This window comes from Herpailurus yagouaroundi, unplaced genomic scaffold (genome assembly GCF_014898765.1).
Source record: "Herpailurus yagouaroundi ecotype Mexico unplaced genomic scaffold, PumYag 195, whole genome shotgun sequence".
NCBI classification, from domain to species: domain Eukaryota; kingdom Metazoa; phylum Chordata; class Mammalia; order Carnivora; family Felidae; genus Herpailurus; species Herpailurus yagouaroundi.
The window spans coordinates 1-13,202 of NW_024412426.1; the positions used below are offsets into that span (position 1 = coordinate 1).

A 13,202-nucleotide genomic window follows, 5' to 3' on the forward strand; every position below is an offset into this window, starting at 1 on the left:
ATTTACTAGGTTGCAGTAAAACTGTTGGGGATAAACTTAACATTACTAAGGGGTAAGATTTACAAAGCACCTTCTTATTTAACTTTATCTGTGTTTTAATCTGTAAAAATGAAAAGCAGGGGATCTTAAAATAGAAAAAAAAATACAAGTATATATCTTCTGAGCAGAATAGGATGTTTAAACATCAAACAAATCTTAATGAAATAATTTACAATTTATGAAAGACTTGGAATAAATCCTGGAGCATAGACCAAATTAGGTGCTTTGAAATTTTTAAACTTTAGTGATTTATTTTTTTCCCTGTTGCTTTGAAAATACCTTTGAAATCAAACTAATAATTTTAAGACTTTTGGTATTCATAGTTTTTTGATATAGTTTCCCTTTATATTAATCATCTGGTTTGGAACATGTAATAAAAGAACATTCTTTACGCATAAAGAGCTCAACTTTTAAAACAAAGTACCGCAGTGCCTTCACTTGAATCTTCAGTCTAATATTTGTAGAACATATGATATGCATATTTGATTTCTCAATCAGCAGTATATTTTTAAAATTGTACATACACAGCACTCTGAGTAGGAAATACTGTCGTGGAATATTTTTGCCAGTCCAAAATGTTTGTATAGAAATAGCTTCTCACAATAACAAATCAAAATAGCCCTCTGGGGGCATGTGGGTGGCTTAGTATTAAGCCTCCCACTCTTGATTTCGGCTCAGGTCATGATCTCACAAGCTCCAGGTCAGGCTCCAAGCTAAGCACGGAGCCTGTTTGGGATTCTGTCTCTCCCTCCCTTCCTCTCTCTACCCCTCCCCGGCTCCCTCATGCTCTCAAAATAAATATTTAAAAACAACAACAACAACAACAACAACAAAAAACCCTAAAATAGCTCTCTGCTCCTTATTTTACTTACTTTACTATTTACAGTGACACTGAATCAAAATACGTATAGATTCCTTAACAAGTATTAATGATACTCTCTCTAGCCACCATTAATGGATTTTTTAAAGTTGAACAATTGTCTGAGCATTGTACCCCAGATGAAAGATTCAGTGACATTAGTGATCTGAGATTCCATGTCTAATGAGCCCCCGGCGATGTTGCTGCCAGCCGGGGCGACACTCTGAGTTACCAAGTGTAGGTTATTAGTGATGCACCCATAGTCTTGAAATTGGAAGAAATGCCATCAAACATAAAGGTGAAATTTCCTCCTGTTTAAGATAATTGAATTTTCAAAAGGTACCACATCTATGTGTATGTTTTTAAAAAGTGCGTGGGCTAAAGTTTGGCTTTATGTTGCTTTTCTTTAAAAAAAAAAAAAAAAAGAAAGAAAGAAAGTAAAGATTTCTATTATGTCCTTTGCACTGTTTAATGTCCTTCATCTGTTCCCCTGAAACGGAGCGTTGTCGCCTTAGAAACTTCCTTACAAGACTATGAAACGTAGGCAGTTCCTTCTCTATTTCTACGCGGGTAAGAACTCTGGAAGCAGGGCACTAGGCACAGATAGTCCCAAATGGCTGCTAAAACTTGGCACAGAACGGATTTTGATGTAAACTTGTATTTATGATGACCTGGGAACACCGTTACCCTCCTGCAGCCTCCATCCCAAAGTACACAAATAGTGTAAGTAGTCATTTTTCAGATCGATGGACAGATCCCTAAATTATGTGATGAAAAGTGGCCCCCGGTTGGAGTGTTCTGCTAAGGTTGCATAGTCTCAGCTGGGAATAGGATGGGATCCCAGAGCCTCGGAAATGCACCTTCTCCTGCCAGTTTCCTTTAACTAATTTGCTCCCGTCTCTAGTCTTGGAATCCGCAGCCCTTGCCCTGTGTCTTGCTATTGCTCGAGTTCTGTTTTGCTTGTCATGACTGTGTGGTTCTAGAAAACATGCCATTTGTTGACATCAGTGTTTTCATGCACGTGTTTCATAAATGCATGGTTTTCTTTTGTCCGGCTAAATCATCCCTGGATAAGTGAGAGTTGGCTTAAGTCCATTCGACTCACATACATACTTCATGTATTTTATCACCTGTGGCTAAATTGTTTCTCCTTTATTTCCGTTAAGGATATTTATTATTTGGTATAACTTAAACCTGTTTTTAATGTCATATTAATAATGACTGACCCACTAACTTTGTAACTTTTTTTTACATTTTTTAAAAATTTGCAATTCTTAAGCTGTCTGTGCTTAAGTGAATGTTACACAATGTTTTGGGATGTACTACATAGAGTGGCCAGATCAGGTGGTGGGGAGTATAGTGACATGGGGGGGGAAACCCAAAAGATCAAATTAACTTGAACATTGTTCTACTTGGCTCTCGAATTCTGGAGCTGTAAACTTCAAAAAATTGTGTAAATAACAAAGGATGGTGTAGTAAGTTGAGAGCAAACTTTAGATCCATCCCAGGACAATGGGATGTTATGTAGTAAGTTTTACAGAGGTCTTTCTGCGGGGTGAAAACAGATGTGCCGCAGGAAGAAACTGTACTCGATGCGAAAGTCAGGATGCATCTGAAAATGCCTGGCTTGTCCTAAAATTGATTGCTAAGATGATATTTAATATATGCTCTGTGTATTCCCTCTAAATCTAAGATGTGAGAGACAAGGGCTGTTTGTCCTCACACAGTCTTACGCTAGGAGAGAGAGTTTACATTACTCATATCAGGCTAATTGGTTTTAGAGGTAAACAGATTGCACAGAAATTCCGAATCAGTTCATCTGCCAGACGATCTGTAAGATGTCAACATTAGAGTAGCTCCCTGCACCTAATTCCTAAAGGAGAATCAGAAAAGTCGTAATTTGTGACTCTAATTGTCAGCCCTACTTCCATTCTCTTTGTCATTCATTTTATCCCACCTGTTGTGCCATTCTGCTTCCTTTTGGTTTGTTGTGACTATTTTATTCAGCATTTTCCCTTCCTCTGTTCAGCACATACCAAACTGGTGAGAGCCACAGAGAAGTAAAATTAAATTCTCTCTGAGAAGAAGAGATGAGAGAAAGGTTTGCTTTTATCGTTAAAAGGTACCTGCTTCTGTATGTTTCTTTTCAGAGATACCCTTTCTAGAATAGAAAATATCCAATGACTATTTAGATATCAGTACCTTGAACTAAGATATGTTGGCTTTAGTAAACATCAGGGGGAACACTTAGATTCCTGTTCCCTTTGCTAAATTATTGGTTTTTATGCCACTCCTGTTTTAAAAGTAAAAACAAAAAAATACATACTGGCAGACTTTTACTTTGACGTAGGCTCCAACTGAGTAATGTCCCCATTGTCCTTTTATTTAGACTATCTAGCTTCCTTGACCTCATAGTAGCTGTGAATCCAAAATGCAGAAATTTTTTTAGCCCAGTGGGAAATTATCCTAGAATCTTATTATTTTTAAGTGTAGGGAGGAAAAATACTCCTTTCAGAAACTTAAATACATTTTACTTAAGCTTGTAAATGCATTCAATTTTTTTTAATGGTTTTTAATTTATTTTTGAGAGAGAGCGAGCTAGAACATGAGCAGGGGAGGGGCAGAGAGACAGAGAGACCCAGAATGTGAAGCAGGCTCCAGGCTCTGAGCTGTTAGCACAGAGCCTGATGTGGGGCTCAAACTCACGAGCAGTGAAATCATAACCTGAGCCAAATTTGGACGTTTAACCAACTGAGCCACCCAGGCACCCCACAGTTTCAACTTGTAAGTATTAATTCTGTAAAGACACTTATGTTTTCCTTTACCAGAATATTTTTAGCATAGGAGAGAGAAACCAACAACAAAAAATCCTAGATTTTGGAAAATTATGAATTGCGTTGCCTTAGACCCTTCGAGCCCCACTGCCCTGTGTCTGAGTGAAATGAAGTGTTCCTCTCTTTGTGCCACAATGTGTGTCTGCATAGCCAGGAAGAGAGCAGATACGTATCCCACCCACTCACAATGTGAGGTGCTCCTCTCCTCTCCTTTACGGTCTTGAGTGTGGGAGCAGACTCTGTCAAAGCCAACAGGAAGGGCAGTTTCTTGGTAAAAGCAGAGTGGTGTCTTGGGTCACAGCAGCAAAGGGCAAGACAAAACATAGCCACTAGAACTGGCAGTCGAGGCCTACCCGGCCCAGTGTATCTTCCTGGTCCCAGAATTCCTCTGAGGCTAAAGCCAACCAGGAAGGGAGATTTCAGTCTGTCGTGAGCTTTACGGTGTCTGTGAACACCTGAAGGTAATCTAATGGATGCTGAAGATAACGTGAACTTTCTGTGATTAGTAATCCAGTTTTAGATTTTCACCGTCTTGAAATAGCTTCGTTGTTACGCCAAATCAATGTGTCTTACAATGTAGGAGAGTCTTTTTGATCTTTCTCCCACATCGGATTCTGTTTAAAATTCCATCAGGGGCGCCTGGGTGGCGCAGTCGGTTGGGCGTCCGACTTCAGCCAGGTCACGATCTCGCGGTCCGTGAGTTCGAGCCCCGCGTCGGGCTCTGGGCTGATGGCTCAGAGCCTGGAGCCTGTTTCCGATTCTGTGTCTCCCTCTCTGTCTGCCCCTCCCCCGTTCATGCTCTGTCTCTCTCTGTCCCAAAAATAAATAAACGCTGAAAAAAAAAAATTAAAATTCCATCAGAAGAGGATATGCCACTCCCACACAAACAAAAGGAGTTTTGACTCCAAAAATCTAGAACACGAGAGCAGTCGTGGAGAATTCAGTGACAGTCCTGACCCACAATCGAAAGACGCTCCCCGTCGCCCTCAGGAAGTGGCTCTATGACGAGTGTAGTTCGGGGACGGTGGTGGCTCCCAGGACGGCCTCCCTCACAAGGAGAAACAGGAGGGGATCCAAAGCCGCCATGGTTAGCTGTTGTGTTGGGTAGCATCGAGCATCCCTGAAGTGTTGGCTTCACCGCACGCACCGGTGAACAGCTGACTGGCCACCGTTAGTTTCCGTCTGCCCATTCTAGTCCGTTTACTGAGGCAGGGACTACACCTGCGTTTTCCAGTTCCATCGTCCATAGTCCCGTGTGGCTACTGTGGACTTGAACGTGGCTGGTCCTGCGTAAGTTGTGCTTATAAAACACACGCTGGACTCTAAAGACTCAGTACACATTAAATGTAAAATAACATGCATGTTCGGTTAAGCAAAATACATTAAAATTAATTTTGCTTGCTGCTTTTACTTTTTTAATGCGGCTTCTAGAAAATGTAAAATTACCTGTGTGTCTCATAGTGTATTTCTTTGGATGGCACTGGACTAGAATAATCGATTTTAGATGTCTACTGCCACCATAAAATTGTGATGTAAATTTCAGTTATTTAGGAGAATCTCTTACCAAAATGCATGGCTTCCTTGACGGTGAGGGCTAAATGGGGCATGATTGAACTTGAGCACTGGTGGAATTGTTCTCCCTTTAAACATTTCATTTCAGAGCCAGATTTAAAATGCTGGTATTAGGAAAATAAGTGTTTCTCTCCACTAGCCCTCATTGTAGCTTAAATGGGAAAATATTTACAAAGTACTTCGGATCACACTGTTCTGTTGTTTCGAAGAGAATCAAAAATGTAATACAGGGATAGAAGGGTTTCTAGACTGGCAGTAGCTGCACATTCGAAATCGTTTCTAAAAAACCATTTATTTCCCAGTCCTGGCACCCCCGCAGTTTTTTGTTTGAACTGTGGATTTTCTACATAGGCTTTGGAATTGATTTTATGTTGCTCTCTGATACTGTCTTTTTTTTTACCTCGCCTTGTAGGAAAACAGAAGTTAGCACCTCATACAGCACTTACCAGGATAAATCCACTTCGCCAGAAGAGTCCACGCAGTAAACGGTTTCCACACAGTGCATCTTCTGATTCTTTTAGAATGTTGACATCGATGGTAAATTCATACAGCCTCTATGGAAAACATACACGCCTTCCTCAAAAAACTAAAAACCAAACCAACAAATGATTTAGCAGTTCCACTTGCTGGCATATATCCAAAGGAAACAAACAAACAAACAAAAACACTGCAGCTCTCTGTTCTCTGCAGTGTTATTTACAACGGCCACCACACGGATGCCCACCTAAGTGCCCCTGGACAGATGAATCGTTAAAAGAAAACATGGTATCCAAATACGGTGGCATACAGTCCAGCCATAAAAAGGAAGGAAATCTTGCTGTTGGCCACAAAATGAATGGACCTTGAGGCATTTTGCTAAGTGAAATAAGGTCGAACAAAGACAAAATACTGTATGATCTCATTTGTAGAATCTAAAAGGAAAAAAAAAAAAAAAACCCCACAAAACAAAAACAAAACAACCCTAGAAACAAATCAGATTGGTGGTTGCTGGGGGGTGGGGGCAGATTTGACTGAAGGTGGTCCAAAGGGACACACTTCCAGTTCTAAGACTAACGAGTGCTGGGATGTAATTATCGTCCAGTCTGCTGTCAGTAGTACATTGTATTTTTGGAGAGTTGCTGAGCAGAAGACAAACACTTTTATAATTGAAGTAATGGATGTGAACTAAGTTCATTGTGGTAATCATTTCATAGTATATACATTCTCAAATTATGCTCTACACCTTATACACAATGTTACGTGTCAGTTAATAAAACCAGAAAGGGGGAAAGAAAGGATGTATAAAAACTATTCCCGGGGCGCCTGGGTGGCGCAGTCGGTTAAGCGTCCGACTTCAGCCAGGTCACCATCTCGCGGTCCGTGAGTTCGAGCCCCGCGTCAGGCTCTGGGCTGATGGCTCAGAGCCTGGAGCCTGTTTCCGATTCTGTGTCTCCCTCTCTCTCTGCCCCTCCCCCGTTCATGCTCTGTCTCTCTCTGTCCCAAAAATAAATAAACGTTGAAAAAAAAAAAATTAAAAAAAAAAAAAACAAAACTATTCCCTAGGGTTTTTTCCCCCACTTCCACGAATGCAACTGTTAATTAAGCCATCGTGCTAGCGTTTAAATGTGCTTTGAACGTACTCACCATCTTTCAATGCTTCTTTGAACCGTATATGCATTTGGGTATGAACATCTGGCCTGTTTCTCCTTAAAATAACACGTGCATTTATAGGGCAACTCAATACAATATCCCCGGTATTTAGGTGCGGAAATTATTTTTTAAAATGAAATTTCCAACTTTAGACAACTGTAGTGCAAAATAAATTACATTTCATTTGTAAAGAAAGTGACACATCTTTTTTGTAAAAAGATTAATGAGAAGTCTTAAGATTCATTCTCTCAACAACTCTAAAATATGTTTTACATATTGTTCAGTGTAAAAAGTCTTTCAAATATGTGTATGCTACTTTCACCCTTCACATTAAAAAGAGGAAGGCTGAAAATTGGGATTTTGAACAAGTTTGACTTCCTTAACTGAGAATATTATCAGAAAACAAAGTAAATAGGGTTGAATTCTATATGTTTTTTAACTATTTGTAATTTCTTGGTGACTTCCAGAAGCTAGAAAGTTTATGGCCTTTGTTCTTCACTTTTTCAAATGTCAGTAAACAGAGAAGTCAGGAATTCAGAATCCGTTGGAAACTCCTGTACAACTTTAGAGAGTTCTCACACTCATAAAAGGAATGGCAGCTGGGGGTACAGAGTGAACCTGTGGCCTATAATTTTCTCTAAGAAGATTCTGCTCTTTAATAAAATTAGATTCCACTCTAAATTCCAGCAACGGGTGATTTCCTCCCTGTACTTGAATAAGAAGATGCCTTTAAACAACGTCATGTAAAAGTAGTGACTTTGGCAGGAATATCTCCATCTGATAACCTCAGGTTGTATCAGAATCTTAGTTCTTATGTGCATCTCACCTTAACTGCTAAAAACAGTAAAAATCCAGCCACGTTATTTCAAGAAAGGAGACTGTGTCCGCTATTGGCCGAACAAAGGGACAGAGAAAGCAAACAAGCTGCAGTGGCACCTGGGGCTCAGTGGCACTGACCGTGACCTGAGTCCTTACACCAGGCAGAGTCTGAGATAAGCCACTGGGCAGAGGGGAGGGACGGCCGCTCACATTCAGAGTACGGTTTTGCAAATTTTGTTTTGCACTTTTATAGTTAGTAGCATAAGTTAGGCCAAAGAAACGCTGCCTTGAGGACATGATTGGGAATCATGTTTTACAAGTATTGTTTTACGGATAAAGCATGTTTATGATGCACTGTAAGTGTCCCCTCCCTGAGGGATCGGTGAGGTACTTCGGGAAGATACGCTCGAGCAGAAAGAAACAGGAATTTTGAATTAAGTACAGAGTTGAAGTTTTACTATACCCATTTTCACATACTTTTCAGGGATGTAGCACTTGCTCAGAAACGAGAGATGGCTGTACTGTTGATTTTTAACAAGCCCAGTTGACTCTCTTGCAACCAAAGATTGTTATGCTATTTTCCAAAAAAAATTGTTATGTTATTGTTACGTTGTTTTTCCAAAACAGACTTTTATACTAGTTTCTGCTTCAAATTTATTTTTTTTAATTTTGTATATTTATACAAAATTGCTCTCGACATGTAAATATAAATTTTGTTTTTCAAATAATGGCAATTATATATGCCATTATATACATTTATATATATGGGATAAAATGAAAAGTTTCTCTAATGACGTGGAAAGCAGCATATGTGAAAGGTTGCTAAAACCGAAAGAATGTATTTGCAGTGAAATGAGAAGTCCCGTGGGGAGCGGGGGGGTCTTTATTGTTCATATTTTGAAAATGGGATCTTCAAGTGTTGTGAAAAATAAAATCCAAGATGGGAGAATTTTCATTTGTGACGATGCGTTCATTTCCAGTGTGTTTTAGCTCAGAGCAGAGCATGCTTGTACTTGGCCCGACTTCTCTACGCGTTCCACGGCAGCCCCTCACATTGCAGAGCCTTGAGTGTGTCCAGGCTCCTCGCCCAGCCGGTCCTGGGCCTCTCCTGCTCAGGGGTGTTCAGTCCCAGGCGCACAGCGTCAAGTGCAAGGTTTCTCGCAGGCACCCTGAAGCTTTCTACAATTAAATCCCAACTTGTCTTCCGAAGACTTCTCCATTTCTTCAAAGAACCTATTGTCCGTCGAGCGGACCGTCTGCCCCACGTGCTGGGCTGTGTTCCTGGTTCACTGTCGCCTGTAGCACTTCTTGTCCTGGCCGGGTCCTGGACATCTTCCCCAAGGCTCAGCTCCTACTGCCCATTCCGTGAAGCTTCTCCCGACTTGCCCAGCTCTTAGAGCCTTTGTGATGTCACCGAACCTTGAGTTAACCGGGTGTCTATATGCCTGTATCTGGTGGCAGATGTACCTTCCACATCACGTCAGTGCGTGGGTATGATTAAGTGCTTACAAACCCAAGCCCCAGTGATGAAAGTAGAAAGTCTGATTTGTGTAATAACAGGGTTTGCTTTTGTTTACACAAAAAGTTTTCTTGGTCTTTTTTGCAGATTCGAATTAAATCAGATTGCTACATGTCTGAGATCAGGCCTCAGTGTTCTGAACCATGTTGCACATGGAATCATAGGGCATTTTACCCATGCCTGGGTCCCACCCCTCTTGCATTTCTTATGTAACTGATCTGGGATGTGGCCTGCCTGGGCATAGGGATTTTCCCAGCTTCCCAAGTGATTCTAATATGCAGCTAAGGCTGAGAACTTCTGCATTAGTGACTCACAAGTTTATAATGACACAGCCTTATATTTACAAAAGAAAATCGAGGTTTTATTCATTCAGCATACTTAATAAATCCGAAAACGTCTAAGACTTAAAATCATGGTCTTGTTGCATGGCTAACAAGGCTCTGGTTTAAGAAAAAACAAAAGCAATCTTTACAATATCAACATTTGATGTAAATTAGGTTCTCTATCAAAAAATTTTTTTAACCTTTATTTATTTTTGAGACAGAGAGAGACAGAGCATGAATGGGGGAGGGTCAGAGAGAGAGGGAGACACAGAACCTGTAACAGGCTCCAGGCTCTGAGCTGTCAGCACAGAGCCCGACACGGGGCTCGAACTCATGGACTGCGAGATCATGACCTGAGCCGAAGTCGGACGCTTAACTGAGCCACCCAGGCGCCCCAATTAGGTTCTCTATAAATGAAATTAAATTTTATTGGGCTTTAATTTGAAACCACACCCTATTTTTTTAAATTATAAAATATACAGGGAGAAGTAACAAAAAGTCTTGTAGGAATGCTCAGGAGGGTAGGGCAGAATTGCACTGTTAAGGAATATGCTTGGTTTAAGGACAACAGGCAACTTCAGTATTCTAAAATTTAGTGATGCCTGCCAACTAGCTGCAACCAAGAATGAACTTTCCTTGTGTATTTTAAATATTTGCATATTTCCACTAAAGAGCAGTATTTAACATAGTCTACGGACTTCCAGAAATGATGCAAAAATCAAGTGCCTGTGCACCATCTATTTTTTAATTTAATTTAATTTATTTATTTTTTTGTCCTAAGTGATGTTGCTTTCATCATTTCCAGGTTTATTTTAGAAAAGGTTGCACTAAACTGAAGCGGTCAGCCTTTGCATGACGGGGCACTGCTGCCCTCCTGTGGCCTTCCCGGGCATTGACAGTCCCAAAGTCCTTCCAACTTTGTCATCGTTCAGAGGCTCCGACCATTGCGGTGATTCCCAGAAGCCGTTTTTAATTTCATGTTGTATCCAGTATTAACTCGGTCTTTTCTGCTTTCCTTCTGTGAAATTACCATTCTAAAAGGGCTTAACTCTGCCCCTTGTTGCTTAAATATGGGAGAAATCCAATACTGGGGTCTGTGGTCAATAACATCTTCCTTCCCTCTCAGTTCCGTACCTGAAGGTAAACAAATCACCACAAGTATAGATCCCGTGGAGAAAGTTCCCCACTCTGACTCCTGACTTGCTACCCCAAGAACATGTGCAGCTGGGTAGTAAAACTGATGTTCGCATAAGCTACTTACGTTAACATCATTTATCTCCCTTACGCAGCTTTTAAAAACTTGAACCATTTTCTGTGGCCGTGGCAAGCCTTGTGCCGATCTATGGAAATCAAGCAAGAGCTCCGCCATCCTGGTGCTTAGGGCTGGTGGCTTCAGTGAGAATCTGGAAACCACCATTGTTTAGATGACAGTTATGGTGTTTGGGAAAATGGTCAACTGGTCACCCAGCGCCACCTGAAAAGGCTCCCAGGAAAACACCCCTTCCATTTGTAATCGATGTTCATTATTGGAGAATTCCCGGTGTAGGACCCCATGGGACTGCGCTTCAATTTCGTGTGTAGTAAGTCTTTTTGAAATGCAGATTCTGATTCCCTAGGTCCCAGGTGGGGCCAGGGTTCAGCATTTCCATGAGTTCTACCTACTGCCATTTGTGGTAGGCTAATGGCCTCCAGAGATTTCACAGTCCTAACACCTGACACCTGTGAGTGTCACCTCTCTGGCAGAGGGTCTTTGCAGATGGGATCTTGGGTGGGGCCCTGAATGTAATCACAAGGTTCCCTAGAAGGGAAGGCAGGGGGGACCGGACTGCAGCACAAGGAGGCGTGAGCCGGAAGCAGAATGTTCTGCTGTTGGCCGTCAGGATGGAGGCAGGGGCCGCAAGCCAAAGGACGCAGCTCTAGAAGTGGGGAAAGGCAAGTAAACGGTTTTTTCTAGGACCTCTGGAGGGAGACCGGCCCTGCCAATGCTTTCATTTCAGCCTAGTGAAATGATATCACACTTTTGATAACTAAACTAAAATAAATGATGTGTTTTTTATTTTAGTTCCAGAACTAAAATAAATGATGTGTTTTTTTGTTTTTGTTGTAGAGAATGTACGTAAACAGGGTAGAGGAACGGCGGGGAGAGAGAGAATCTTAAGCAGCCTCCATCTATAATGAGCATGGACTCTGGGGCTTGATTCCGGGACCCCGGGGTCACAAGCCAAAATCAAGAGTCAAATGCTTAACCAACTGAGCCACCCAGCTCCTGTGTGGTAAGACAATCACTGTGTGAATGTGTCCCACGAAAATCCTGTTAAAGTCCTGACCCCCAATGTGATAGTATTAGGAGGTGGGGCCTTTGGGAAGGGATTAGGTCATGAATGGGTTTAGTGCCCTATTCAGAAGAGGTCCAAGAGAGTTCCCTCAGGCCCTCTGCCCTGGGAACGCACAGCCAGAAGGCACTGTCTTTGAACCAGAAAGCTGACTCTCCCCCGACACTGAATCTGCCAGCGCCTTGATCTTGGACTTCCCAGCATCCAAAAAAGAAATATCTGTTGTTTATAAACTGCCCAGTCTAGTATTTTCTGACAGCAGCCCGAGGGGACTAAGACCAACACCAAGTTGTGGGACTTGTTACAGAACATGAATACACCCTTGCTAGGGGTCCTCCCACCGCAATTGGAGTAGAAAGCCTTTTAGAACAAGACCACAGGGGAGCGGCTCTCACCCGTTGCTGCCAATCAGAATCATCTGGAAAAACCTTAGAACAAAAATGTAAGCCCCTAAAACAGTATAACCAGAACCCGTACAGGTGGGCCTGAAGTATCACTAATTCAAAGGCTACTTGGGTGAATCTAACTGTAGAACACTACTGGGTTAGTATAAACCCAAAGTATGACTTGTGTTCAAGGAATGTTCTTAACCTTACCCCAAATATGGACACCCTAGTCTGCTAGGTAGCCCCTAAAACATCCACCAGCTTCTCGTTGCAGGCCAGGCCAACATCTTCCATGAATTACCAGTTTCAAGACTTAAAACATTCTGTTTTACCTCAATTGGTCAGGTTGGATTTGTGTCATATTAATTCACCTGCACTCATTTTCACAGACGGGAATTAGTCGCCAGTTTCCAATTTCCATGAGGCTTAGATCCAATCCTCCCTCTACACTTAGACACCTACAGCTAAAGATGTGGTAAAACTGAGGTGATGGGCACCCATGCCTGACATGGCATTTCCTATCTAGGTCGATAGCGTGGCCTTAAAAACAGATTCAAGATGTCTCCAGGAGAGGGACGCCTGGGTGCTTCAGTCGGTCGAGCATCTGACTTTGGCTCAGGTCATGATCTCACGGTTCGTGGTTCAAGCCCCACAGTGGGCTCTGTGCTGTCAGCATGGAGCCCGCTCCGGACTGTCTGTCTGCCCCCCGCCCCCCCTGCACCTTCCCTGCTCACTCTCAAAAATAAACAAAACAAAAAGTCTCCAGAAGAAACATTCTGCTCACTAATTTGTTATGAAAACCCAACCTGGAATGGCAATTTTATTTATTTTTTTAATTTTTTTTTTCAACGTTTATTTATTTTTGGGACAGAGAGAGACAGAGCATGAA

General features: G+C 41.8%; 1 long non-coding RNA gene across 1 annotated transcript; it reads left to right on the plus strand.

Annotated features, from left to right (window-relative positions):
- The first annotated feature begins 811 nt into the window (after positions 1-811).
- On the plus strand, positions 812-5,976 carry LOC121011702 (uncharacterized). Its single transcript, XR_005781708.1, has 2 exons — positions 812-3,020; positions 5,717-5,976. It is a non-coding gene; the product is annotated as an uncharacterized LOC121011702 (long non-coding RNA).
- Positions 5,977-13,202: the final 7,226 nt, after the last annotated feature.